This window comes from Phasianus colchicus, chromosome 17 (assembly GCF_987193195.1).
Source record: "Phasianus colchicus chromosome 17, bPhaCol1.hap1.1, whole genome shotgun sequence".
Taxonomy (NCBI): Eukaryota; Metazoa; Chordata; class Aves; order Galliformes; family Phasianidae; genus Phasianus; species Phasianus colchicus.
In genome coordinates, this window is record NC_143452.1 from 11,882,278 (window position 1) to 11,906,079 (window position 23,802).

General features: G+C 48.0%; 2 long non-coding RNA genes across 3 annotated transcripts; one reads left to right on the plus strand and one right to left on the minus strand.

The window, feature by feature from the left end:
• Positions 1-1,120: 1,120 nt before the first annotated feature.
• Positions 1,121-13,785, plus strand: LOC149915639 (uncharacterized). Its single transcript, XR_016471827.1, has 6 exons — positions 1,121-1,708; positions 1,904-1,988; positions 5,561-5,711; positions 6,339-6,455; positions 8,635-8,836; positions 9,302-13,785. It is a non-coding gene; the product is annotated as an uncharacterized LOC149915639 (long non-coding RNA).
• A 39-nt stretch (positions 13,786-13,824) lies between these two features.
• Positions 13,825-18,593, minus strand: LOC116244675 (uncharacterized). Of its 2 annotated transcripts, none has more exons than XR_004170251.2 (3): positions 18,424-18,593; positions 15,084-15,156; positions 13,825-13,911 (listed from the first exon to the last, which is right to left on the minus strand). It is a non-coding gene; the product is annotated as an uncharacterized LOC116244675 (long non-coding RNA). The 2 variants fall into 2 exon arrangements; XR_016471826.1 differs by lacking the exon at positions 18,424-18,593 and adding an exon at positions 17,199-17,287.
• Between the last annotated feature and the right edge of the window lie 5,209 nt (positions 18,594-23,802).

Below are 23,802 nucleotides of genomic sequence, written 5' to 3' on the forward strand. Positions count from 1 at the left end.
AAGCAAGGAGGGACATTACTGTTTGCTTTTATTATCACCTTATCCAAGAATATGTAGCAGCTAAAAGTGATTGTAATTTAGCCTGGGAACTGCTACTCATTTTCTGGAAGGACTGTATGCTTGGAGAATTAAGCCATCCCCCTGTAGGGCAGGAATGATTCTCCATTGTTTTGATATAGCAATTCATCTGTACTTTTGCCATAATAATTCACAATAGTTTAAGTTCTAAAAATGTTTACAGTAGTTATTTACCATCCTATATTAAATGTTCTCCTGGAACTGAGTCATTCATGCCACGTTGCTTTGCATTGCTGACTCCAAATTAAGATTACCCCATTTAAAATGGGCTTTATCCCCCAGGCCCTCCAACAACACTTCTGCTGGTGTTTCAGTACCAGCTATGTGGCAATAAGCACAATAGTAGTGTTAATGCAAGACTATGCTCCCTCTTTGCATAGGTGCAAGTCAGTAGCAGACACTTTTAGCTCAGTGTAATGCATTACAGTTAGATGGGAGCTGGGACAGTGCTCTCTTCCTATTGGGGCCACGTTCCAGAAATAATGGGTAACCAACAGACCCCACAGAGGAATGAGGCATCCGGCACCTTTTAGAACTAGGAGATGCATCCGTATTTTGCATGCAAAAAGATCTTTTCTGCTTGCCTTGAAATCCCTAAAAGAAATGCAGAAGTTTCAGAGGGCGCCTGCTGCTTTCGTCATGACAGCAGTGCAGCACAGCAGTGAGCTGCTGCCAGTCCCTGCCGCCCGCCTGGCAGATGCGGGAGAGCTGCAGGAGGTCACGGATATGGGCAGGCAGGCTGTCCTCATCGTGGGGTTTTCTCTTTCTCAGAAGCAGATGATTGAATAGAAACAATAGACTGCTTTCCCCATTTGATGATGAAGACTGACAGTTCGTAGGAGATGAGTCAAAGGTTACTGATGAGAAGATCCATCCAGATAATTGCCGTAATTGTACCCTGAGGATGCAGCTCCTATCACAAAGCCAGAGATTGTGATTCTATTTGTATATAAATACTTGGCAGAGAACTCCATCCTTTGCCTTAAATGAAGAGAATTCCTTCATGAGATACAAATGGAGAAAATTCTCTTAAATTTTCACATTTGTGATAGAGAGCCCCGGGATTAGCTACAAAGGTGGTATTTAAACCCAGACAGTCAAATAACCAGTTGGATGTGATCTCTAACAAATTACAGCGTTCTGAAAATAAAATTCAGCAAGTGTGACAGTCAGATGGGGGGGTTGGCAGCACGAGCTGTAAAAATAAATAGTCTTTAATTGCAGGAAATGACAGCGAGCAGCTCCTTGGCATCACTTCTCTCAGTGCTGTGCCTGCACAGCCAGGCAGCCGGCACTCCTCCTGCTGTGTGTGGTGTAAAGCATGCGGGCACGTGGCAGGGATGGGGACTGAGGATGGAGGGTTTGCCACGAGGGCCCTGTGCAGTTCTGAGAGCTGTGTCCTGTGACTGTAGTGGAAATGGTACATCGTGGCCTGAAGCAGTGATGGAGCACCTGATGGGAAAGCAGGGCCAACCCAGAGGAGCTCAGGTGTAAGCAATGCATCTGAGTGATGGAAGGGCTGGAGCCAGGATCCACCCCTTCCAGCCCTCATTTAAGGACTGGCAGGGAAAGCAAAGGTATCTCATTTGGAGATCCCTATGTATGATAGAATTTCACAGGCATCCTGAAGGTAAGCAGCTTCTTTCTCTTGTTTCTGCACTCGCTGTTATGATGTCTAAGCAGGTCCTCACTTGCTGAAGTCTGAGATATTGCTGCTCTTCCACCTTGTTATATTTCCTTTTCTATCATGTCATAGCACTGCAAGGTGGGCAGACAGTGAGAAGTGTGGGCAGAAAGGGCTGCGGAACCTTTTTTTTTCTTTCAGGATCCTTGGCCAAATAAATAAATAAAAGTGGAACTCAGTTCATTTCTCATGTACTGACTGCTCCCTCACGTGAACCTTCTAAATGGTAAGTGAAAAGGAACAAATCCTTCATCTTACACCTCTGAACTCTGGCACGGGTTTGGTCTGTGGTGTGATCTGTTGAGAAGCCTCCTGCTGGCTCTCCATGTGCTGCAGTGTCCTTACCCACGGCACGTAGTTTCTGCATGTGTTAGAATTAAACAAATGAGAAAGCTGTGCAGCTTAGGGCCTCTTCCAAACTTCAGTAATTGTCTTTTCCCCCCAGTTTTAGAAAACACAAATCCATCCCACGCAGCTCTCACGGTTACTGCTGGTTTATATCTGGGCAGAGGCAATTGGTGCAAGAGGCATTGCTTATAGGATGGTGCCTAAAAATATTTCCAAAGGTCACTGCACATCAGACAGAAGGCAGTGCTCGTGCCAGTGACTCGCCCTGAGAACTACAGGTCTTTGTTAATATTAATTGTGTATATTTTAAACAACCCGTGTTTTAAAAACGCAGTGCAAACAGGCAGCAGTGAATGCTTTGTGAGCCCTGAGAAATGGAGGGTGCTTCCTCACCCATGGTTTTGGGCACAGATGTTTGCTGTTCTTGTTAACTTCAAGGTTTGTCAATTAGAGCCGCATCATGCATATGCTTGCAGAAAAGAGGGGGCGTTTCCATGCTCACCATTTTCAAGAATACCAGTGAAGCAACGACCCAGGAAGTACCAAGAGGATTTGTAGCTTCTCGTTTGCACAGACATTCGCCATGACTGTGCTTGTAATTGCAACCACGGGCACAGAATGTGAGATGAAGGCCCAGCCCCACGTGCTCTCAAGTCTCTCCCTAGAAGCAGATGTGTGCTGGGAGGTGTGAGTGATGTGTGAATATGCTGAATGGGATTGCTGTGCTCTTGGTGTGGGATGAAAGCATGTATTTTCAGCACCTCAGAAGGGTAACCCTGCAGTGTACTACTTCTGTTATATTTCACCACTCGATTTCATCTCTGCCCACCAAATGCTCTTATTCTGGTTTTGAGAAAGCACGGTTGCTTGGATGGATATTGTGGAGCGTTTGGCACCTGTGTGTATGCTTTGTACACACAGCCTTTCCCAGCAGGGTTCTGTGGGCTTTGTTCACCTCCCTGTGGCTGAGGTGGGAACACCCAGCGCTGTCTGCCCACTTCACAGGGCTCTTCTCTCTCCCTACCACGGAATACAACGACAAGTCTTCAGCTCATTCCTGCTCTAGCTGGTTGCAGGGGGAGGTGCCCCTCCTGGGCCCTCTCAATCCCCATCACCGAATGTCCCCACCTCTGCTCCAAGAGATCCCCAGGGTTTCCCCTGTGAGGACCTGTCCCTGAGCATCCCCCACCAGCATCCCGTAATTCTGCAAGTAATGCTTTTTTACCTTTTCCTCAAATACCATTCAAACATACATTTGATGGGGAGATGCTGATGGACAGCAACATCTGCTCTCTCAGCTCATGGGCTCTTATTTGGATTCTAATTGCTCCATCGGCTGTGATCTGCTCTCTGTTTGCCCACTATCTGTTTCTGTCAGGTCTCAGCCTCCTACAAACCACACATTATGTGGTGGTGATAATTAAATCTCCCTGCTCCAGGCCGGGCTGAGCTGCACAGGGAGGGCCTTCCTTGTCCAACAGCTGCCAGAGCTGCAGCCCCTAACGATGCCCCGATCACCTGCCTGCTCTGCAGGACAGGACACCTATTTGTTCCAAACAAGCTCTTTCAGCAGCTGTCAGATGCTAATGGCTTTCAGCTGCTGACAACCTGTGCCCTATGCAAACCAGGGGCACATCATGGAAATGTGCATAAATATTCATGTGTGGCTGACAAAACCAGAAGTGCAAACGCAGTTATCAGAGTTCTTGCATGAATGTGCTGTAGCCTGCCCTGTTGTGTTGGTTTTGGTATGATGGATACAGTGCACATGTTCTGAAGTGATGTTGCCCTTTTATTTCTGTGATTAAAAATCCACTGAAGGCAGTGAGGATGCAGAGGCACGGGGGTAAGAGCAGAACTTGGGTCCCTGTGTAATGTGGGCAGTTCCAGACTGATAATGCTCTATTCTGTGGGTCACGTACTGAAATTTTATTGAGAGAAAGGAGTTGCTTTGTTTAATCCTGTCTGTGCTCTATGAAGGGCTGAAGGAATGTGAGAACCCAGTGACTGTGTTCAGTGCTTCAATGTCTGAATCAGCAATTTTGAAGGACTGCATGACTTGGTGAGGACCTGACAATCTCCCCCATCCCAGGTCAGCAGAGCATCAAAGTTTTGGCACAGATATGTGAGCTGTGCAAACTCTTTTACAGTTTAATTCTATCAGTAGTTCTGCAGGGGATTGCATTAAAATACTTTGTTAGCAATGCACCTTTGTTTTCCCCAGCAAGCCCTGGGTAACTGTGCTGAGAGGGTGCATTCATGCAAAGTTTCCATTAAAGCTCACTGGAAGTTGCCATCTGTGGGACTGCATGAAAGGGGGTTGAGGGCAGCCGTTGAGTCCTGGGTGGCACTGACCCCATGAGAAGTGCTGCTCGGGTTTGTGCAGGAGAGGCAGGTTCTGTGCAGGCACCCAGCTGATCGCTGTCCTCTATCATTTGTGTACCTATAGATAGGCCCTGTGAAAATGAAGTTAATTCAGTGTTTCAGATACTGATCACTTTTTTTTTTTTTAATTAAAAATTGTTTTGTCATGGTTACATAAAAGGGTTCAAATATTCTGCAGCTTGATATAATAAAAATTAGAAGATACAGGTGTTGTTTATGAGCCATCAGATTTCCACTGCCACAGTGCTTTAGTAAAATGAAAAGAAGAAGAGAAAAGGAGAAGCAGAGCCGTGTGCTAATCCCTTCCTTTGTTGCTTAAGGGAGATTTCAGTGTAAAGTACCAATTTCCATATCATTTGAATAGCAGTTGCAGCCCATTGGTGTTTAAAGTAAAATGTGCAACTACTATAATCAGCAAAACAGATGCAAATGCCTTGTCTGTCTTCAAATCCTGCCCCCTCCTTGCTGTCTCAATTAGATTTAGTGTGGAAAACTCGATCAGATAATTAAAAACGGGAACTATTCTTCCGCTTCTCATAGCAGTAGCTGCTCCCGGGGCAGCCCTGGGTGTGGGACAGCCACCCTGCCCAGGGACAGCAGTGCCCTCCTGCTGCTGCCTGTGCCCAGCGGCTCCCACAGCAAGTGTCTGCACATCTTTGCAAAGGAGCGGCAACACAAACAAATGCCATTTAGTAGTTTGATCCCAGGCAGTGGTTCTGTGGGAAGGGATGACAGCACAGCAGGTCGAAGCCCCGCAGAGCTGTGTGAGCCCAGCTCTGGGCAGCTGCAGTCCATCCTCAGAGGGCTTGTTAGCTCTGAAAAGAAACGTGGTGTGAAGAAAGAGTTTACTTCATCCTTCGTGTTTCTGAATGAAACCATGAGCATGTAGTGGGTCTCAGCTCCAGAAGGCCCGTCTCATCTTCTCCCAGATGGTAGGAGAGCATGGGGTGGGTGATGCCTCCCAGACAGGTTTCTAACAGAACAAAAAGCCCTGGTTTGCTTCCTCCGAAATGTTCTTCTGGGGAAATGAAGTAATTTTCTTTTATTACTATTTTTCCTAATCAGGAAAAGGATTTTGTTCTATGGAAAAGGATTCCTGTCTCATCACCAGCTGTGGACACTCAGGGCAGACCAGGATGCTTTCAGCAAGAAGCAATGCTCATCTGTTGCGCTCACTTGTGAGTGATGAAGGCCACACCAAGGCCATGCCAGCCAGGTAGGATGTGAAACAAAAAGTGTCAGGGTTGGTCCCTTCAGGAGAGCATCCCTGGAATAGCAGGGAGCCAGTGGAACAGAGGCTGTTCGTAACAGGGCACCCAGCTCTGATGGATGGGGCGGCTGCATGCAGGGGCACAGAACTGTCTGCAGCCTTAGCAGAAGTGGGCTGCTGCTCCTGAGCTTCTGGGAAAGTTTGGGCCCAGTATTGTTGCTCAGGTTATTTTCTGTTCCAGGATTCTTCCTCTGCTTGCTACAGTGGCATTATAAATTCATGCATGTATTTTTTTTTCTCCTGGAAAAAATGTGAAACTCATGCTCTAATCTAGAAATAGTAAAGTGCTGCAGGGTTAAGTGCTGGAGTTCACTGGAAAATCTACTTGCTTTAGTGGGAAAGGTTGTTGGGTTTTTTTTTTGTTTTTTTTTTTTTTAATGTATTACAAACAAAACAAATTTGGAAAGTGTATTTTAAATACGAAGACCTGAGAGCTGTGTGAGCTGAGGTTGGGGTCAGCGTGGTGAAAGCTCAGGTGCCCTTAGAACAGCCATCAGTATCACATGGACCCATACAGGGGAGGCTGTTAAACTGACTAATTTAGTTCTTTTATTTAATTATCTTACTTTCCAGTTACACTCTGCGATGCCACCGCTGATTGCACTGCAGATATTCTGACTGCTGTCACTGCGCCTGAATATTTCTAAGGAGAGTTAAATGTGATCTCAAACTGAATTCTTATGGCTGCTGGTAAGGATCTTATGGGTTCCTTTTATTTGGGGGCATGTAACTAAAGATGTTCAGCATGTTCCTCAGTGGGTGCCAGAAAGCTTATTTTCAGAAGTATCTGAGGCTCAGGGAAAGTCAACGGCAGCTATATTTACCCTGAAGTCTGTGCAACTGCTGCCAAAATCGAGCCATGTTCTTTCTGTAGGAATAACCATGTGAAACAACAGCATTTGGAGGAAGGACCAGGCATCATACATGTGACTTATCTGACATAGAATGATGTAGATGTCTTAAATGGGGTCCGGAAGGCCACCTGAGATTGTGCCTTGAGTGCTGCCCTTAGAAAGGTGGACAGGAAAGGGAACTTTAGCTCTCGGTGCTATTGGTAAGCACTGTTTCTAGAGAAACTCCCTCCCCCAGTTGGCAAGTGGCCTTGTTCTGGTGGGAGCTGGGTTTGGGGGTCATGCCATTGTCTGCTGACATGATCCAATCTATTCTTATGTGGAAATATAAATCTTGGCCCTTTGATCATGTGAACCAGAAAAGAGGGAAACGCCTCTGTTTTATTTGAAAAAAGTCAGAACTAACCAGAACTCCTTGTTACGAAATAGTGACAGAAGAGCTTCCTTAAGTCAAACAGAGCTCTCATTTTGCTGCTGGACCATCCCACAGTGTGCTGTGTTCACACCACTTCTGCTCGGGGGAGGGATGCTCTGTCAGCTCAGACCGTGAGCAGCTCTCCAGGGAGCACCCAGTGGAGCTCAGGGCCCAGCAAGGACATGGGCTTCTGTGCTTTTGGGTTGCACTACAGGAAGAGGGGAAACTACCCAGAGAGAGGAGGGGAGAAGCAGCCGGCCAGCAACAGGCAGAGCAGCTGGGCCTTCACGGCCATGTCTCCATGTCACCATGCCCTACCATGGAGCCCCTCAGTGCCATGTCTCCCCTTGCTGGGCAGGCAGCCAGTTCAGTGCTGAAGGCAGGCAGGCTTCAGCCAAAGCTCTGCTGTCAGGATCGTGGGGTTGTGGCAGCTCTGGAGGGAAGCCTGTGGGGTTGGGAACCCTCTGGGCAGGAGCAGAGGACCACGAGACCCAGCAGGAGTGGGGGAGTGCAGCTGGATGCACACCGGGGTCTGGTGCATGGAGGAGCTCCCAGTATCTCAAAGCTGGCATTTCACCTGCCCCAAACTCCAGCTGTTTCTACAGGTCACGTTTGGTGTGACTTATAGTAGGTCTGGTTGTTCCATGCTTGTCAAGCAGTGGGCAAGGTCTGCAGTAGCAGCCAGGCAAGCCACTGCTTCATCACAGGTTGGTTGGCTTGCAGCCTGAGGCAAACCTGAAATCATTAACAGCCCATTTGCTGGGCTAATGACTCTTTTTTACTAGATGTATAATTTAATATATGGTAACTTTCATGCTTAATTACACTCTTCAAAGCTTCTTTTGAAGGAATTTATTTTTCTGCATGCATTTATTAAAAGGTGTTGGGAAACGGCTGGCTTGCTTCCCTGATATTCTGCTGTAAAAACCAGATCATTTCTTTGAGGAGATTTTAATTGAGATATGGGTATTTCCTCCTCTGCAACTTCTCGCAATATTTTTAACCTTGAATGCTGGAAAAAACCAAATAAGGGTGAATTATCAAGATGTCACAAACAGCACTGTTCTGTGCCCTACTGCAACCTGCCCCGTTGTTCTGCACAAGGCGCAGGCCCAAACCCTTCCAGCACAATGCAAGGCTTGAGCTCAGCAGCCTGGCCCCATTCCAGCCCATGTCTGACTCAGCAGTGAGTGCCCCTGCTCTGTAACCTCAGAGGGAGCACAGACAGGCTCCTGTAAGTGCTGTTAATCCCACGTGCCGTTGGCATGTGGCACTTGTAAGGCTTGCTGGGATCAGTTCGGATGAAAGAGGCTATGCATGTAAGATGTTTTCTATTGGCATCCCAAATCCGTTTCTATATCAATGAAAGGAGGGTATGACTTTGTCGATCATGATGCTTTTTTTTGAGCTAGGCAGCTGATTGAGGGGATGGTCATGAATTCGGGTTTCTTTCTGTGAGCTCTACTGTCCCCTTCATGGAGATTAAAAATTTCCCAGTGCTGTTTTCAGCTCCGCAGAGCAAGTAAAAGATAATCTCCTGCTTGGATATCCTCGTGCTATTGCGATCCACTAATAGGATCACCATCCAGTTTTGACTTAACAGGCACCGGGAGAGGATAATCCTGTTTATTCGGTCATCCAAAGCACTGGTGATGATCTGAGATAATCAGTGGCTGAGAGCAGCGAGGAGGGATGCGTGAGGTGCTCTGTGCCTGGATGGATGAGTCAGACGCTCAGCACTGCAGCCCCAACAGGGTGTGGAGAAAGCCCCAACCATCCTCACAAAGAAGACAGAAAGCAACCAGGTAAAATAATAGCGTTTCCTAGGGTCTGTCCCAGACGTTTTGCTTGTAACACTAACTCTTACAGCTGACACGTGAGCTGTGGATTATGAGCTGTGGATTGACATCAAATTGTGCTGTTGACTTGTGAGCCTTGTTCTGTGACCTGAGAGCTGTCCCCACCCACATGCCAGGTTTGTGGTTTATGGTTTGGTAAGCCAGCAGCAGCAGGTTGCCCACCAGCCCTTATGCACCATAGCGAGGGGTCGAGCCCAACTCCTCACCACAGCTACACTTGTAAGTATTGAACACATGCACAGTGATTTGTGGGTCCCAGTGCAGTGCTTACTTCAATGAATATTTCATAAGGTGCTGGCTATATTTAACTTTCCAAACTTGAATGGACATGGAGACGTGATCCAAATGACAGAATGTTGTTATGTCCTTACGTTTTAAAACCAAAAAGTGCTTTTCTCTCCCTGCTGCCAGGTGTTTGGGGCCCAGCAGGTGGGATTTCCATGTGTGGCTGTTTGATGAGCCCTGAAGAGCAGAATTCTTGCTCTCCAACCTTCCTTCCTCTGCACCCAAAGAGTCAGTGCTGAACACTGTGCTCCTCCTGACGGTGCTTCAGGGCTCCTCGTGCAGAGCTGCATGCTGCAGCACAGCCCTGAAGGCAGAGGCACATCTCTGCTGAAGGCATTGCTGCTGCATTCCAGCCACCAGATTGAAGTAGTGGCTGCACTGCCTCGAAGGCACCGCACGTGTTGGGCATGCAGCACCATTTCTTTATTGGTGTTGGTAAGAAAGAAGAGGTGTCGTATGGATACTGCAGACCGCTGCGGCTCTGTGGATCCCTTCTAAAGCGACAGCGAGAGTTACCCAGGATGAGCAAGGCTTCTGGCACCCGCTCAACCATTACAGTGGTCCTGCAGGGCGACAGCAGTTCTGCAATCAGCCCGCAGGGAGCAGCAGAGCGGTACCGGGCTGCTTTCCTCCCGGAGCCCCTCGGGGCTGGCGGTGCCTAGGAATGGATCTGCAGACCCCCAGGAGGGAGTGCACGTCCTCACCGACCTGTGGCCACATCCGAGCAGGGCGAGATCTGCTGTGACAGCCACTGCCCTGCACAGCAGCAGCATGGGGCCAGCAGGAGAGCAGTGGCTGTGTGGCTTCACAAGGTGGGAACCACTGATGAAAAACTGTTTCTCAGTACTTAGGTCTATCTAGATTGAATCCTGTGGAGATGGTAGAGAACAAACTCAAACTCATAAATTCCCCTTCACATTAATATAAAATAGCTTTATAACGTGGGGGAGATCTGGATCCACTCCAGTGTGGTTGTTCCTGTGTGTCTGGTTTTTGCATTGCTTTCCACTTACTGTTTGTTATCCATTTTCAGTTGTTTTGGTGTCCTTTCTCGTTTCCAAGTTTGAAATATGGCATGAAGTTACAGACTCTGGCCTGTGGCAGCTTGATGAAACAAACAAACATGCTCAACTAAATCTTTTCCTTTCCAATTCTATTTTCAATGCCATGGAAATATTAGTTCCAAGGGTTTGTTGGTCACTGTTGGTGACGAAGTGTGCAGGATCAGCAGTGACCCTTCTCAGGACGTGTCCTCAGCACAGGGATGGCTTTGGAAGGGCATGTGGGGACAGCAGAGAGAGCAGGAAGGTGACAAACAAGGGCTTTTTCTCAATGATTTGGGAAGTTTCTTTTTCTCTGAAATGCATTCTCCAGTGTAAGCACGTGGCAGGAGCTGACAGCCCCACCTGCACTTGCATCTTGCTCAGCCTGATGCCAACATCTGGTGAGTTTCCATTCTTCCCCTGTGCTCATGGTGGGGAACGGGCCTTAATTTAACCCCGCTGCCCCGTTACACAAAGCAGACAGCTGGGTGCCTGACTGTGCTGCTACAACAAGTGTTTTCCTGTTGGCCAAAGTTCAAATCAATCAGAAGGTCGAGCTTGTTTCAGGCTGACTATCGGTGCAATGAGTGATAAGAGAGGAGATGGCTCCGGAAGCCCATTCCAGGTGCTGGAGCAGAGCCAGCCTGGCTGTGGAAGGGCTGCAGACAGCAGTGATACTGGAACCCAAGCGGCTGCTCTCAAGCTGGCAGGAATTCTTGACAAATTCTGTAAGAGAAAACGGGACCATGGTAGACAGGGTTGTGGATAATTCTCCTGCCAAGGGCCGGTCCGGAGTTCAGTCTTGGTGTCTGGAATTTAGTGAGGTGTTTGGTCAGATGGTGGAATGGCCCTGTGAGAGGGAAATGTGATTTTCTGAGCGGGAAGATGTCTCCTGTGCAGCTCACAACAGGAGGTTTGTCACTGTGCTCACAGCACAGCGGTGCGCTGCAGGGCTGGGCAGCATCTCTGCTGCCATGGAAAGGGGGGCAAACTGTGCAGAACTGCTGGGGAAGTCAGAACTGCAGCATTTCAGGGATCAGCGCTGCAGTTTGCACGGCTGCTCCTTGAGCAATGTGGTGATGTTGCTTTAGAAGAACAGCAAAAAAATAAGTTTAAAAAAAAGGAGAGAGGACGAGGACTTCTTGCAATAGGCTTCTCCTGTTTGCATTAAGGTGGGGAACATATGCCAGGGAGTTAGAAAGCCCATTAGAACGCCCATGGCCCACAGCCATGCTTTCACAAGCTTGCAAGGGATGGATTTTTTTACATTTACTTTTTTTCTGTCAAAGAGAGCATTCTCCAGGGGCCAGCTACAGAAAAACCTCTCCTGCTTTCTTGGCAGAAATCCCCCTTACTTGCACAGCTAGGGCTCCCTCAGCTCCAGCTTTTGTGTGACCCATGTGCTCAACATACCCAGGGCCAAAGGAGCATCTCGGGACTCAGGGCTGAAGCTGATATTTTCTTCTTGTGTGGAAAAGACAGGAGTAGTTCCCTGTTCTGATGCAGACAGGTGATGCTGGGGGTGAGCCAACTCCACACAGGGAATGTCTGCATGCTCTGACCCTCAGAGATCTGATCTGCTCTGCCTTTCACTCACCTTCATCTCCACTGCTGGCAAAACCAACAGCAACAGAGAACAGTTTTTGTTCTGATCTGATTCATGAAACCAGATGTGCCTGTGCTTTTTTTGAGCTCATTTGAATGCATGCGATGCACTTCTGGTTTTGCAGAATCATCAGTTAGCAGATGTCTTTTGAATTGTGGCTCTTAATTCAGAGGTTAAAACTACATCAAAACGCTCTCTGATAAGAATTTATATTGCGCTTAAGATACAGTGGGCTTTTCTCCATCACTTTCCACTGAAAATTATCTCATGGAAATTTTTTGGCTTCTAAACAATTTGCCACTCATCTCTCCAAGACCTTTCAGTCCTTTGAGACATTTGCAGATCAATGCTGCTTAATAATCAATGGATTAGCGGATGGAGGCTGCACTCCTGCCCCACGGCTCCCATCCTGCAGGGCTATCTGGGGCAGATCAGCCCCACACCGTACTTGGGAGATGTCTGGAGGTAGACTTGAGATCAACTGAGAAAGTCTGACACGCTGAAGATGAGGAAGAGCCATTCTGAATATCCATCCAAACTTCGGATATCATGGGATGCTAGATGGGGACAAGGCCTGAGTAACCTGACAATGGCTGTTTAGCTTAAAAAATCATGATAATTAAGAAGAGGAAGAAGAAGGGGAGCTCTGAAGCACTGTGCTGCTGGAGCTGTGGGGCTGCAGCTGTGCTGGTGTCAGTCAGTGCTGCCAGCTCCCATCCCACAGCCAGCACAGTGGGCCCCGAGCAGTGCTGCCCATTGCTTTGGGCTCTTATCTTCCATTGGATTTTGGTTGTTGCTGTTTTCATTTGGTTATTTTTTCCCCTTTTGTCATAGGACCAACCCAGAATAGAATCATGATGTCGGTGTTTATAACTTCCCAAACCATCTATATGCTGTTTTTAGTGCTGACGCTGTGCATGAAAGGCCGTGTCACCACCATGCTCATGTTTCTGTGTGACTCTGGGGCTGTTCTGTCCCATTTCATAACCAGTAAGTGATTTAAGTCTGACAGCCTTGGTTTTGGCCCTCATTTGTTGGTTCCCATGCTGCAGATCGGCTCAATTAGCAATAAATTCCTGCCAGGAGAAAAGAATTACAGTTCATGCTCAAAACGTGCTGGTGTTCTGTGCAAAGTTTTCTTGACCAAAGTTAGCTGGAGCGGGTTGGAAGCGTGACGTTTGGAGTGCACTATTTATCTCTTCATTCTGACCAAAAATACCTAGAGTAGAAATATGCTCCTTATTTGCATCTGAGCAGAGAACAGTTGAGCTCCTCCAAAGAGAAGTGTAAATATGGCAATTTAAATGTCCTGTGTTGTTTGTTTTTTTTTAATTCCGTATCTAGTTGATATATAAAGCTCCAAAGAAGAAAAAAACAACAAATGGTTTTCAACCACAGGAAAGCTGACTTAAATTGGTAATAAGAAAACCATGATACTCTTCTAGCATTCATTGCCAGCTCCAAGTCCTGGATGCAGAGGAGCTGTGAGTTGTCCACAGCCCTGTGCAGGGTGCATGGGAGCTGCACATCCTGCATCCCAACAGAGCTGCTGCTGGCGGTGTGAGATCCTTCCCCTCCCCTCCCTGTCCCGTCAGCTCCACTATTTATTGAAGCTCCATCTGTGCCTGCTGGGTTCTGCTCCTCCCCTCTGGGCACCAGCACGAGAAGCTGTTTTTAGATGATGTTTTCAGTCGGAGTTTTGAGCAGGATGAGCTGGCTCAGCTCAGAGGAGAAGAACAGCATGTGAAACACAGCGGGGTCAGACAAGGACCAGCACCCCAGGCTGCCACTGCTGGGCCCTGCAGCTGAGCCAACCCTTGGTGTCCATAGGCACTGACAGCAGCTGCGAGCTCCCAGTGCTTTGAGATGGGAGAACAAAGTCAGCCCAATGGACACATTCTGCCTCTGCTGTGTTTTCCAGAAATGGGCTTTGGAGGGCTTTCTTGGGGGGAAAGATTTGCTGCATCTGTGCTTCGGAGCTGAAGGGACCCTGGGCCTGACCTCTGGTATATGACATGGAGTGTTGGATTTCATGCACTTAACTCCCACCGTCTGCCCAAGAACTTCTGGCTGACCACAGTGCTTCCCTAAGGAAAAAAAAAAAAAAAAGTGTTCTTTAAAGCAAACAGATCAGCCCTGATCTCAGCATCGTAGAAATGCTTCTTATTCCCAGTGATGTGCTGGGGGCAAGGAGTCCCAGGGGTTTCCAAGAAAACTCCTGGACAAAGAGCTGTGCCCCCAGCTTCCTGCTGCCCTGTGTCCCCTCACTCCTGGCACACTGTGCTGGTCTGCATTCCCCCCCCCTCCCCCCTTTTCCTTTACATTTGGTCTTTTTGCTATGAAATTTCTGGTCTATGATTCTTAAAAGACCACAAGTAAGGATCATCGTCCCAAGCATCTTTTTGCCCTAACCTGTAGCAAACAATGAGGGAAAGCTAATGGAAGCCTTTAAAGCATTTATTTATATATATATATTTTTTTTTTTTCCTATAATGACTTATACCCCTTTTATGGTACAATTTTCTTCCTTTGAGCTAGGGAGATGTTAAATACACTGAGGAGGCAGAGGGAGGAATAAAGACCCATGCAGGAATAAGGAAGGGGCAGCCTGGAAGTGGGGCTCATTGAACCCAGCTCAGCAGCAGTCAGACCATGCCTACACTTGGGTGGGAAACTGCCAGCTCAGAGCAACCAGCATACTTCACCTATTCGTTTCCCTTTTTGTTCTTGCAGTACCCAGATATTTTCCATTCTCCCAAAATATTATGTCAAATAAATGATTTCTCATCTAACAGCTGAAATATAGGCAGGGAGGACTGGGACAGACCCACCTGCAGCAGTGGGCAGCTGGGGGATTGATGTGGGGGACACAAAGGTCTGCAAAGGCAGAGCATGGCCTTTCCAACATGACACAGCTGAAGATATTCTAGAGATTATCTGCTAAAACCTCCATGGTCAAGGCCTTAATGACTCCTTAGAATGGCCAGATGCCTGCTTATTATCAACCACCTATTGCCAGCTTTACTCATTAATGAGTTTCTTGCTAACAGCTGCCTTATCACCCAGAACTGAGATACCTGGTGCAGTGCCCTGCTGCAGGGCTTGAGGAAACACAGCACATTGCTGCTGGCTTCCAGGCTGACCATTTGACTCAGCCTGAGTCAAGGAAGCAGCAGTTTCTTTCACCTCTTGCTGTTTGACCACCACTGTGTTGTGCCAGAAAGTCTGTGCTGCCTGCAGGAGCTCAGGCCCCACTCACCTGGCTGAAGGTCCTCAGTGCATCTGAGGAGAGCACACAGCCCTGCACATCCATCTGCTGTAATCACAGCTCCCTGGAGAAAAGAGTTTGGAAATGGTATTTCAAGTTGTTGATTGAGATTTTTACGGATTTATTACCTGTTGGGTTTCCTTTTGTTCCTTTTTTGGCTGCCAGCTCCCCCCCCCCTCCATCTGCCACCACTGAAATCCACCTCCCCTTATCACAGCACAGTTTGCTCCACCTCTTGCCCATTTTCATTTTATTGCCTCGCTAATCTCAGCCTCCTGCTTTTCCTAACACCACTCCCCCCTCCCCATCTGTGGCAATTAAATCACTGCTCCTTTTGTTTGGTGCCACTCAAAATTCCCTCGTTTCACTCAGCCTTTGGGATGCTTCCAGGCACTTTTGCTGTTGTCACACACATCCGTTTTCCTGGCACAAAAAGGCCCGTCAGCATCTGATGGGAGCTTTAGCAAGCCCTCATTCCAACCAGCTCTGAGACAGCCTGAATGTGAAATGGAGCTGAGCTCAGCCCTGGACGTGCACAGTGTACCAGAGGTGGCTGTAGGGCTGCTGCAGGAACACTATGGGAGCACAGGGCAGCCCCATAGGGCACAGCTGGCACCTGAGCATCAGGCAAACAAAGTCCCAACTCCTCTCCCTCTGAGAGAGCATTTCTCCCACATACACAGAGATGGATGCACTGCAGGAAGCCATAACATGTACACAAGTCCATGAGCCCATGATTTCCTCTAAATTTCTAGATGAGATCCATGGAGAAAAACAAATGGATTGCATGAAACAGGCAGAAACTAAAATACAACCAAAATACTGCAACTGAAGATTTGATAGAAATAGGACAGAAACAAACCTGGCAAAGAGAATCACCAAATTCATTAAAACAAAAAACACAGGAGAACAAGACTCTGAGCTCTAGAGATGCCCAGACTTTGAAGTGGTTTTGCATGTACTGGGGTGATGTATTGGTGCACTCAGCACCCAGTGGCCTTCAGTGCTCATGGCCTCAGAGCTCCTTCATCACTGCTCGCCTGCTGAGCACAAACACTGCTGTTCAGCTTAATGGTTCATTTTTAACCTCTGCTGTTATCTCTTGTCTTAATTCCCAATTACCAATGCCAACCGCAATGCATTTGCTATATCTCCCCTTGCTACTTTTATCTACCAACATGTTTTAAATAAGTTTAGAGAGTACAAGAGCTTAAAAAAAAAAAAAGCCAGCTGAAGATAAAAGCCAGCAGCACACTTTTAAAAATAGAGCAGCCCTGCAAGAGGTGCTGAGTAAATGGGTGCACAGGAGAGAGCAGAGCAGGCTGCAGAGGCATTGTTTAAACTGAAGGTAAATAAGTGGCAGGGGGAGCTGCAGTTCATTTTGTTCCCTTACGTGTTGGTCAGATAATGCAACATATCTTCAGGCCAGCAGCTGGATGCTAAAAATGGATGCAGCTCTTGGGTTTCACCGGGTGACACACAGGCCGAGGTGCTCAGACTGATTCTCCTCTGAAGCATCACTAGAAGCAGAGCAAGCACGTGCCAGAGCTGCACACAGAGGCATTGGGCATCTCAGAGCTGCAGCACAGCTCAGGTGGCAGCACCAGGATTGGGGAGGGTGCCTTTCTGCAGTGAAGGATGCCCATCTTCGGGACAGCAGCTGAAGCAGAAGGGCTGTGTGCAGACCCCTGAAGTCAGGCATCCTCTTGTTAAAGTCTTTCCTGCTCTGATGTGAAAGCTGCAATTGTTTTTTGGTGATGGTTGCACTTGGTCAGTAATTTAGGTTTGAAGCAACCCATCTACTGAGCAATTTCACAGAAGCAGAGTTTAGACTTGAAGTTAGTTTAATATAATAAAACAATTGTCTTGAAAGCCTCCTTGGCATTTTAATGGTGTTTTTCTTTGGACTAAATATACACTAGAAGTTGAGAGGCTGTGTAAACCTAGCAGGAAATAAAAGGAACCTTGAGGAGGACTCAAAGGCCATGTCCAAACCCAAGCATTACACAACATGTGAGCCACCAGCTCCTGTGGGCAGGAACACCCACAGCCCCTCACCCTGGGAGCCACACCTTTTAATTGTTATTTCTCTTTGTTTCCTCCCACCTGGGTTTGCTCAGCTGGGAGACAGATGAGTGTTTGGCCCTCAGTGCTGTGGCAGTGACTGTGCAGCTCTGCATCTTCTCTGCTCGCTGGGAGACCATCACAGAATTGCCAGGGTTGGAAGGGACCTCAAGGATCATGAATCTCCAACCCCCCTGCCACATGCAGGGCCACCACCATTCCACATAATGCTAGACCAGACTGCCCAGGGCCCCATCCAATCTGGCTTTGAACACCTCCAGGGACGGGGCATCCACAACCTCCCTGGGCAGCCTGTTCCAGTACCTCACCACTCTCTCCGTAAAGAATTTCCCCCTGACATCCAACCTATATCTCCCTTCCCTCAGCTTAAAACCATTTCCCCTTGTCCTGCTGTCACTCACCCTTTCAAAGAGTTGATTCCCCTCCTGTTTGTAGGCTCCCTTTAGGTACTGAAAGGCTGCAATGAGGTCACCCCGCAGCCTTCTTTTCTCCAGGCTGAACAAGCCCAGCTCCCGCAGCCTGTCCTCATAGGGGAGGTGCTCCAGTCCCCTGATCATCTTTGTGGCCCTCCTCTGGACCCTCTCCAACAGCTCCCTGTCTTTCTTGTACTGGGGGCTCCAGACCTGGACGCAGTATTCCAGATGGGGCCTCACAAGAGCAGAGTAGAGGGGAACAATCACCTCTCTGTCCCTGCTGGCCACCCCTCTTCTGATGGAGCCCAGGATCCCATTTGCCTTCCGAGCCGCACGGGCACACTGCTGGCTCATGTTAAGTTTTTCGTCTACCAAGACCCCCAGGTCCTTCTCCACAGGGCTGCTCTCAAGGACCTCTCCTTCCAGTCTGTAGGGATGCTTGAATTGAGTATATGTTACTCACTGGCATGGAGATTTCTCTTGGTTAAGTCTTCTCAGATGGTCCCATCCTATGAAGAGCAAATTCAGGAGAGGAAGGGCAGCATTGCTCCTGGCCAAAGCATGGCAATCAATTGTTTTCCCATTCCTGCAACCTATTACTGTAATCTATTCAGAAGAGGCAGCCTTCCTCCTGGGAATAGAGCATTCCCCCCTAGTGTTGGTGCCTGTTAGGCAAATTATTGCCTACAAAGTTAGCTATTGTAATGCTATAATATTTGCTGACAGAGTACAGCAACAACAGCAGAGTGGCACAATTCTGGGCAGCAGCAAATGAGAACAAGCCCAACAACAACAACTATGGATGCAAAAACAAAAGAGAGAAAACTACTAACCTTCAAAAGACCTCAGGTATGCAGGAACCTCCAAAGAGGGATGCCCACATCTCCTCTGCCAGCCATTAAATGAGGGCTGGAAGGGGTGGATCCTGGCTCTGGCCCTTCCATCACTCAGATGCATTGCTTACACCTGTGCTCTCCTGGGTTGGCCCTGCTTTCCCAGTGCTCCATCACTGCTTCAGGCCCTGACTCAGCATTGCTGCTACAGCTGTAAAAAACGAGCTGTGATAGATGGGTGTAATGAATTGTGCAGAATTGTTACATTTGAGGAGTGACATGGTAAATGTTTTGGTCAGAATGGAAAACTGCAGTATGCATTTTGCTATTGTTCTGCTTTCATTTCTAGATGTTGGGGAGTAAATCAACACAGCCTGAGTTTGTAAGGTTTGAGATGCATGGCTGTGTGATGTTTTATCTGCCCTCAGAAGGAGCACAGCTCCTCTGAGATCCTTCCATTTGTCCCCACCTTCAACAAATGTGATTTGGACCAACTATTGAGAATAAACAAAACTTTTCCTGAGGTGCAAGAGAACAAAATGTGTAGTCCCAGAACTGGGTGTTACTCAGCAGCTCTGACTGAGGCACAGCACTCTTGTGTAGGGAATTCCTGGTGTGGTGAGATCTGAGAGCCCTCTCTGTCCACTGGAGGTGTGTGCTGGTGCCAGCCCTGCTGTGGCTGTGTGAGAACACTGCTTTTGTCACCACTGCCAGAAGGCATCTGTGCATTCGTGGGACAGAGCTTACTGAGGACTAAAGATACCAACCTGTGCATAATATTGCTACTAATTGTAAGTCAAAAACTGATGTCAGTTAGGACTAAATCAGTGCGTTTCTCCAGATGTTTCCTCCTGACTGCAGCTCAGTGTGTTACGTGCTCATCCTGCTCTTTCTGGTCTCTACTGATGCGATCAGAAGCAGAAGCACTCTTGCTGAGTGCTATACAAGGAAGGCATCATTCTAACACAAAGTGGAAATTTCTCCTGAGGATGTGCAGCTTTCACAGGAGGCAGTCAGTGGGGTGACTGCTCACAGACCTGCCTGCATGCTTTCAGACATGAATTCATACAGAGTATCTCGTGAGAAAGCAGCTATTCTTGCTCCTGCCAAACTGCCACGAAGACCCATACAATAATGTTAATTGTAAACCACAAGCTGGCTCTTATCTTTGAATTGTTTTTCTCCAACAATTTTAAGAAGAGCTCAGCATGTTCTCGGTAGGAGCTGATAGATGCTGAGCACTTCTGAAATCCTGCCAGCTTCATTTCGGTTCCTAAATGGGAACTGAGTGCTTGTGAGCATCTGATCCTAAGGGTGCATTTTGTAGCACTACAGCTCTGTTCATCCCATTCCTTTCCTCTATTGCTGCCCCAGGAGTGCTTCCCACAGTGGCAATAACACCAGGAGCACCGAGCTGCTCAGGGCCTGACTGATGTCTCAGTTATGTTGTCTCAAGCCACACTGAAGGAATTAAATGACAGCAGTTAGAGGCGGGTGCTGTTGGCATCCTGTCTGCACCATCACTGGGTCCCCACCATCGCCATCGGCAGCACGGATAAAACTGAGATGGCTGTAATGGATGTTGTATATGTATGTTTGTATATAAAACTTTTAATGCTTTCTTTTTCAGAGCATTTCACCTTGTGTTCCAGGCTGTATACACTGTGGTTGTCGATGCTCAGTTTCAGGGTTCAGATTTCCTTCTAAGTCAGTTCTCGGGGCAGAATAATGAGCACTTTTTAGTGCTGGGACAGAGCAGAGGGGAAGATGGGCTTTTATCTGATGCTTTTCCAACAGATTTCATGCGTGGAAGGCATCTGCTTGGGCCCTGTGGGCTGACATCCCACAGGACTTGGCAGCAAGTGGGAGAGCCACATGTCATAAAATCTGGGGGCCCACGCACTGTGGACAAAAGTATGGCAAAGAGTTTAAACATTACTGACTGCAGGGATGTTGGAGGGCTGGCTACAAGCGATTAGCATAGCGCTCTGGAATGTGGAGCTTCAATAGCCGCTCCAGAAAGATCTGCAGCCCCATTGACTTTTGCATTGTCAGGAGGAGCCCTTGCACTCCGGCTTTCGGCGGCCTGAATGGATGGACGTGCAGGGCAGCGTGTGCAGGGAGCGCAGGGCTCACCGGGCTGCTGCTCACAGGGCAGCACACGCCGTGCCCCACGTGCTGGGGCCTTTGTGCAGAACATTCGGGTGGCTGACGGGGTCCTGGTGCACTGCCAACACCCCCACGAAAATCTTTATTGGGGTTAGGTCGTAACCTTGTTGCTTGTTTGCACCGGGCCCAAGCAATAAAGCTGTATTTGGCTGTGATGTGACGTCGTGTGCGCTCGGCTTGGGTGTCAGCGTGGGGTGCGGCGGTTGTGTTCTGCTGCCTGGGGTGGGAATGCACCCAGCAGGACCGAGCGTGTGTCTGCGGTCACATTCACTTCATTCGTTTCCTTTTCTGAGTCCTTTTTTTTTTTTTTCCCTTTCTGATTTCTAGACAGATGAAGAGCGGAATCAATGAATAATAAAGCTGAGAAGAAGGCCTGCCTGGTGCGATCATGTACATTTTTAGTTGAGGTGGGAAAAGAATGGGTTCATTCAAGCCCTCATTTAGGCCAGGGAATTCCCTAACTTTTGTCTAAATATGGCATGCAAGAGAGAGCACAGCAACGCAATACTTCACTGAGTATTGTTTAAAGGGTGTTTGGCACCGTTCAGCAAGTAGGATTCTTGTAAAAACATGGCACGAGGAGTTGTTTGACAGATTTTGACATAGCAAAGTCTTTACAAGAGATGGAAAAAAAAAAAAAGAACAAAATAAAGAACAAAAAGAGAGAAACTACAGCATACATAAAGCCAAAAGCATGCTCTCTGCCCAGGCAGGATGGAGAATAAAAGGGACTTAGCAACAACTCGCATGCTGTACAGTATGTGGGTCTGATGGCATTACAGATCAATAACGCTGGTTGGGCAGTCGGGAGAGGTGATGATGAAGTGAGAGTTGGGGAAGACATTGCTCCTGCCCAAAGCCACTGACCAGAGTCCACCTCTGGATTTCCTGCTTGGACCCCATCCTCTGCTGTCCTGATGCTGCGCAGTGTCGCACCCTGCAGGCAGTGGCGTTTCTCCAGCAGCTCTCAGGATGCGCTGCCCAGAACCAAACACCCCTTGGTTTGGGTCGCTTCTCCCTTTTTGCACAGCTCATGTTGAGTTGCTGTGACTGTGGGTCCTTTTTGCAGCAGTGAGCAATGATTTGTGTCTGGAGGAAAGCCCATCTCCTGGCAACACAGTGAGGCTCTCAGAGCACATCCCAGCAATGGAGTTTGTCTCCAAAATTCTTAGCCTGCTCTTGAAATACAGCCATTAGGTCTGTGTGTTCTGAGGGAGTGGAAACTCATCTGGGATTTAGACTACCTTTGGAAGCCTCAAGTGATCACAGAGTCACAGAACTGCAGAGGTTGGAAGGAACCTCTGGGGATCATCTCGTCCAACCCCCTGCTAAAGCAGGTTCCCAATGGTAGGTTGCAGTAGGCTGATAGCAATTGCAGATACAGCTAACCAGCAGGCTGTGAAGCCCATACAGTGAAAGCCTCAGCTCAGCCTTTGCTGTGTAAAGAGAAACCCTTCCCTGAACAGATCCCAAGCACAGCATCCATGCTCGATGGATGGGTGTCTGGCTGGAGCTCCTGTCAGAATTAAGGCATGTTGGTTGGTTGGATGGTGTCCTGCACTGTAATCCAGCATGACAGAGACCAGTACCTCTGTAATTAGCAGTTAACCTCAGGCAGTTCTGTAGTTCATTAAATGCAAGGCCTAGATTCTGTTCTGCTGCACTGCTATTAGCCTAAGGTGAGTCAATGAGTCTTTCTGATTTTGTACAAGTATAACTGAAAACTGCTCCCTGAGAGCTGCAAAGCTGTCTGGTATGGAATAGGAACTGGAGTGTCTAAAATGGTGATGCCAATGGCAATTCCCACATATATTCTAATATGTTGCCCATCAGATGCATCCAGTAGCAAAGCAACCAAGTCCAAGAGTTTCTGGGTCATCACAGCAAGACTGAGGAGAGAGTGAAGGCACAGGAGCACTTCCCCACCCCTTCTGAGCATTTCGGTTGATGCTGTTAATTGTAGAGGAGCTGTTGCAAATATTTCTGAAAGCAAATATTTGAAGTCCCCTTCCAGTAGAAAGTAAGTGGGAGAACCAACCGCCTGCGTCCTCACCTGGTCATGGCAACAAAGCCAAGCCAGGGCTGAGAACAAATAGCAACAACGCTCAGCCATTGTGGCCGGCTTGTCCAAGCAGCAGAGCTGAGCTGAGAGCAAACAGCTGCCGGGAAATGGACAAAGGCAGCACGGCTGGTGGCAGAGCCATGGTGCTCTGGGGTGGAGCTGCTGGCAGGAGCATGAGGGTGTGACTGCCATTAATTAGCCCGTGCTAATGCCATGCCAAAGCAGCCTGCTTGCTCCCAGCTCCTCACAGAAGGAGCAGCCAGGCGAGCTCCTTCCCAAGCGCAGCTGAGATAGAGTAGTTGAGCTCATAAACCCAAGACAGAGAAAGGGCCACAGGATTTTAACAGAAACTTCTGCACCATTCCTACCACAGCATTACACCCAGCAGAGGAAAAGGAGTTGGGCCATGGTCCCCGAGTCGCCCCAGGAGGCTGCAGGCATTCTGTATCATGAGCATCTCCATGTCACACCTCTGCTACCCAGTGCAGAGTGAATGCTGCTAAGGAAACCAGGGCCACAGTCCCCTAGCTGTGAAGGAAAGAGCGTGTTTTTTGTGTGCTCTGATTGGGCATACATCCCAATACCCATTGGCTGGCTGATATGCTTTTAGATGCTGAATTTATTTTTTTTTTCTATTTAGCTTTCTGAATATAAACTTAGGCTTCATCAGATGGAAATGATCTCATTACATTACAGATGAATTACAGATTCACTTTTCTGGGAAACTAAACTCCTGGTGTAACCATGGGAAAGTCTCACCTTCCCTTTTTTATTTTCCTTTACCCGAGTCCCTATTAAAATCAGGTTGGCAGGCTAACAGCTCCACTGAGAGACAAAAGGCAGCCCTTTGTTACTATTAGCCTTTTTACTCTCATGATTTGCTTACCAATCTTGTGATTTTGGGCACGTGGTGTTTGAATATCTAACGATATGAAACCAACTGCATGCAGAAGGCAAGCCCGCTCATAACACAGGGCCGGCATTCTACCAACACAGGGCTGCTTGTCCCACTGCCAGAATAAAAAACCCAGAAGTAAAGCCCAGTAATTAATTACAGCTCTACCTCTTGTTCCCTCTGAGCCACGACGCGCTCTGTACACTCTCACTCTTTCTCCGCCTCTCACAAATCCTTTGCACAACTGGGAACC